Source organism: Centruroides sculpturatus, unplaced genomic scaffold (assembly GCF_000671375.1).
Source record: "Centruroides sculpturatus isolate CEXI.00-Female unplaced genomic scaffold, Cexi_2.0 scaffold4844, whole genome shotgun sequence".
In the NCBI taxonomy this organism is placed as follows: Eukaryota; Metazoa; Arthropoda; class Arachnida; order Scorpiones; family Buthidae; genus Centruroides; species Centruroides sculpturatus.
The window spans coordinates 1-5,626 of NW_019388941.1; the positions used below are offsets into that span (position 1 = coordinate 1).

At 25.0% G+C, this 5,626-nt stretch overlaps 1 long non-coding RNA gene across 1 annotated transcript; it reads left to right on the forward strand.

Annotated features, from left to right (window-relative positions):
• The first annotated feature begins 126 nt into the window (after positions 1-126).
• On the forward strand, positions 127-5,026 carry LOC111617119. The gene is made up of 3 exons (XR_002755376.1): positions 127-1,053; positions 1,142-1,299; positions 4,952-5,026. It is a non-coding gene; the product is annotated as an uncharacterized LOC111617119 (long non-coding RNA).
• The last annotated feature ends 600 nt before the right edge of the window (positions 5,027-5,626 follow it).

The window sequence follows — 5,626 nt, forward strand, 5'->3', positions numbered from 1 at the left end:
CTCCCTTTCATGGTCGAGCCAGTGTTGCCAGCTAAAACACACAAAAATTTAACAAAAATAATATTAAAGTAGTCAAGACATAGCCAAATATTGTAGCACCACCTCACTAGCAGACATTTGAATTTGCTGACTAGAATGCGATCGGTTAACCGATGTGACAGTTGATCGGGGGTCGGATAATCGATGCTCTACTGTATATACACTTTACATGTTCTATATTTACAATGCAATTTAACTTTTATCTATTTAAAATACTGAAAGATTTATTATACTTTTACAGATTTACTATTCAAGAAGGCTCTCTCTTTCATAACCCAACACAGTATGAATTCGATTTTGATTAGTTATTACCATACATGACAATTTATATGCATTTTTTCCCCCTTATTCTACTTGTCAAAACTACAGATGCATCTTACGTCCACAATCAACAGTCATCACAAGTAGACCCTTCGTGTATTATGTATTAATAATAATAAACAAATTATCATAAGTTGTATATCCTTTATATGTGATGCTATTTCTTGTCGATTTTGGGGTGCTGAACATGTAAATAATAATAAAATTAATGATAAGTTACTGTTTTCAAGATAAATGTAAATGTAAACTTACTTTATTCTTCCTATGTTAAATGCACTATCTTTTGGTTTGTCACCTGTATTCAACATCTGTAGTATCTCTAATGAGAGTCATTTGAGAGAATTGTTATATAGACTTCCAACGCACTAAATTTTTATATTTGATGCTGTAAAGTATTTTTTCATATTTTTTGGTTATTCGTTTTTTTCAGTTATCTGACCAACCCTAGTCCCCAATTGAGTCAGCTAATCAATGCTCTACTGTAGATTATAAAATTTTAAGTTCTTATATCTCATTAAGGAAGGCCCAAATGAAAATAAACTGGAAATAAAATATTTTTACTTTCAGTTTAAAATATTTTTAAATGTCTTAGAATTATTATAATTTAAAATATTCTTATTTCAGGATAAAGATAAAATAAACCCTTTTCCACTTCCTTTAGTAATATTTGGATCTAAATATGATATATTTCAGGTTAGTAAATAAAAGAAATTTTATAACTGTTATAAATGAGATTACTTTTTGCATATTTTTATTAAAATTTAATATTTATTTATGTCAGAATATGGATCCAGAAAAGAAAAAAGTGATATCTCGATGTCTTAGGTTTGTTGCTCATAGTAATGGGGCAATGCTATGCTTTGTTAGTACAAAATCTGAAAATATCATTACAAAAAGTCGTGCATTAATAAGTAATTTAGTGTTTGGTACATCTGCTAGGTAAGTAAATTACAAAAATTTGTAAACTGAACTTGAATAATTATTTTTTATTATTGTGATTTTGATAAGTTTTGAGAAGATAATATATTTTAAAGTACAGTTAAGTAATTTGGCTAGAGGTAGGCTGTTAAGCCACCATCTTGTGTTAATTTTAATAATTAGAAACAAAGAACAATTTATTTTGAAGATTTTGTAAACAATATTTACAAAATTTTTAATAAAAATTAGTTGAAAATAATTTATCAGCATAACAAAGGAAGACAATGATCTACTTTCTAGTGTTACTATAATATCATATTGAAAATAAAATATAAATATTTTAACTAAACATTCTTATTATACTAATGATCAGGGGATCAGGGGTGGATTTATGGGATCTTCAAGTGCTGCTGTACCTCCTGGGAGTTTTTCTTGAGTAATGCCAGGTATTTCAGGTAGTAAAAGAATTTTATAAGACATTGTTTCCTCTCTATAACCTTTCTAAAGATTTCTGGATCTGTTATTGCTAACATTATAATATTTTTTAAAGCTACAATATATAAATAATACAATAGTTAAAGTAATTCATTCTACATTTCGTTTAAAATGTTTTTAATGCAATTAAGCAAAAGTTATTATAATTTTGTAATATATTTGAAAGTAATTAGAAATAAAACCTCACACAATATAATTGATATGATTAAAAATCAATTCATATGATTTTTAATTATAACAATATTATTATTTTAAAATAATAATATTGTTACCATTGGCTTCAGTAAAAGTAGAAGTAAACAAATAATAATTAATTAATTAAAATAATAAATCTATTATTGTTTTTTGATTATCACTTAGGTTCGAATCAAATAAATCAAATAATATTTCTTAAGGATTTTTACCTATTACTTAGGTAATTTTATGCATAAAAAGTTAATTTTAGTTATTGTAATTGAACTAGTGAAAAAAATACCAAATTGTTATCTATTACTTGCTTTATTAATTCTGTCTGTTTGATGTGATTTCTAAAGTTTAATGATATTTTAAAATATTATTTTAGATTTAGTACAAATTAGTATTTAAGTAATAAATATCAAAAATTAAACTATATAAATTAAATTCTTGATCTTAATCATTTCCAATGCATTAAAATAGAAAAAAAATAGTTAGAGATTTATCAACTATGAAGTATAGCTTCTATAATAACAAAAACTGAGTGTTAAATAAATTTGATTGCATGTAACATTTAATAATTTTTATTATATTTTTGTTAATTTGAATTTTAATAAAGAATACAGGCATTGTTATACTTAATTTTACTAATATATTTACTAATTTGAAGTCTATTTTCAATCACTTTTAAAGAGAAAAATTATATTGCATCACATCAACTAAAAATCACAAACTAGTATTCTAAAACACAACTAAAACATAGCAAAATAAATATGTGTAAGTACTAAATGATTATGTTAGTATGTAAAATGTTTAAAACTTTACTTTCTGATTACTAATTAATATTGTTATCAGTTTCTTTGTCAGTAACATGTATAGTCTGTAAGCTATATCATACTTCTTTTACAAGATAACTTAGCAAAGAAGTTGTGAAACAACAAAAATTCATATAAAAACAAGATAATTTTATGTAATGAGCTGTTAATCACCAAGTGAGCTGAAGACTATATAAGCTTATAGAAGGTCAAGAAAGCATGCTTTTCAAAATGTCTATACAGGAAATCCTCGTTAATTCAAAATTCATGGGATGAAATAATTGTGACTTTGAATTATCAAGTTTCAAATTATTTGAGATATACATATTTCTGTGCAATATGCCAAATGCCATGTAACTGATGTATTTTTTTTTTAAGCAAATGAAACACAGCTACATATACAAAATGTTATTTTTGTTAATTAATAATTAACGATAATAATAATACAAATAAACTGCAGGTAAACAGCACAGTCCAGTGAGAACCTCACAGGTTACCAGATAGGTTTTATAAAAAGTAAAGCAGAATTTCTTGAACTGTAGCCCAAATTATTTTTAAAGTGCCCCAAAAAGTAGTAAGTTGCCCAAATGTAGTAGCCTAGACCCCTAAAAATATCTCAATTTGCTACTTTTAGCTCAATATTGCAATCCTGCAACCCAGATGTATTTTATGAGAAAAGAGAAAAAAGGGTAGTCCATGGGTAAGGTGACACTCAAAAATGTATTACTGTAAAAGAAAAGCCATATTGACCAGATTAGAGTTGTTTTTGGTCTATTGTTCTCTTATAGTATGGAGACATTTTAATATAAATGAACAAATTAACATACTCATATTAAGGTTCAGACAGAATTTTTTCTTTAAATTTTGAAGTAGCCGTATTTTGAACTATCCAAATTTCTTAACATATAAATCTTTATATTCCTGAAAATAGTATTATCATCAACCCATCTCTATTATAAGATTAGGATCAAATTTATGAGAAATTTCGTTTTCACTATTCTATTTATCGGATATCTAATAGAAAAAAAAAATTTAAATTATTATTGAATTTTATCTGAATAAGTTCTTAGTATTTAAAATGATTTTTTATTTAAGTAACCTAAAAAATCATTTTAAATAAAAATGATTTTTATTCTATAAAAAATAAAAATCAGAAAATTTTTCATTATAATGGAGAATTAACTTACTTGATGATAACCTTGAATAAAATGATTAATTTTAAATTTTAAAATCAAAAATACTTGTGTGGAACATTATATTTTGAATTTTTGGAATTTGAAATGAATTTGAATATTTGTTCAAATTCATTTATTTTAGATATATTGTTTTTGAGTTACCCGAAAAGTGGAAATGATTGAAATATTTATTAATTGCCAAAATGTATACTATATGTGCCACTATTTACTTTCCTTCTTTATTACTTACACTTTATAATGACTGAAACTAACTCTATCTTCCTCTTCCCTCGAGGGGGGTGGAATTTCCAAAACCTTCTTAATGTGCATTCTCATGACATACCCCACTGAAATGCAGTCAAAACTGCAAAAAACCACATTTAAAATAGTACAATAGAAGCTGAGTTCTTTAAGGTAATCCTTAACCCACTACCTCTCCCCTGCAGGGTGATTTCCAAAAATTTCTTATTAGGGTGCATTCTCATGGTGTATCCTNACATTAATATATGTAACAGAAATTTAATTTTTGTCATATCTAAATAACATCAAAAATGGCCATGTCCATTCAAGTAACAATTAAAGCAGCCAAATTCAAAGTGCAAAAAGTGGTCAGCTTCTGTCACAAAAACAGCCAACTCCCACAAATAAAAACCATTTTAATCAAACTAGCACTAATTAGAGTGATCTTATTTAAATGAAATTGAATATTTTTTTTCAAAAATTTAAACACAAAATCATATAAATTTAAACAGAATTTTCATATGTTAAACTAAAATTTGGCATTATTGGAAAATTAACATAAGTGGACTTGGTCAGCTTTGAAACTAGACTTGTTTATATCTTGTAATTTTGAAACTATAGCAATAGTTAAAAGATTTCATGATGAAAATAAAAATTTGATTGTAATTTACTTGTAGGCCATGCTTTTTATACAAGATTTGATGTGTTTGAGTAGTAAGAACTAATTTTGGATTATGAATACTTTTGTAATTTTAATGCAATTTTTTTTTTCAGCAAAACAGTTATTTCAGATTATAATAAACCAATTTATATACCATTCGGAGGTGATTCTTTTAAATCAATAGGTAAATAATTTTATTTAAAATAATTTAAATATTTATAAACTATTATATGTGTATAAAATGGAAATACATCTAGATTCAATTAGTTGCTATAGCTAACATAAATATACATTGTCATGCTTATACATGTTTTTACATTATATATTCGAACAAAAGATTCTGTATTTTGGTTAATATAGCATTAAATAAATTCTCTAAATTATTAAATTGCTGGTATTTTTAAAATATTTGGAAAAACTTTTTATGAATTAGTATTATAATTGGAGTAATTCTACAGAATAAGGTACCTAAGTTAAATTTTGATGTTTTCAGAAGTTCTTCAAGAAAAAACTTTTTTCTGTGAGGTATGTTATGAAATCAATAAATAGTAAATGTTAAATACAATTGAATAAAAAGCTTATTATAGCAAGGAGAATATCTGTATCCATAAAACCTTATTCAATATGCATAATAAAACACTCAACTGAAAAAGATATCTAAATGCACTTAGATACCTTATTCTGTAGAAGTCATTAATTACAGACATATTCAAAATAATAAAGGTTTGTTTTTGCTTTTTAATAGAAATTAATTATAAATTTTTATCTTGTTTTTTAGATAAAGTTTT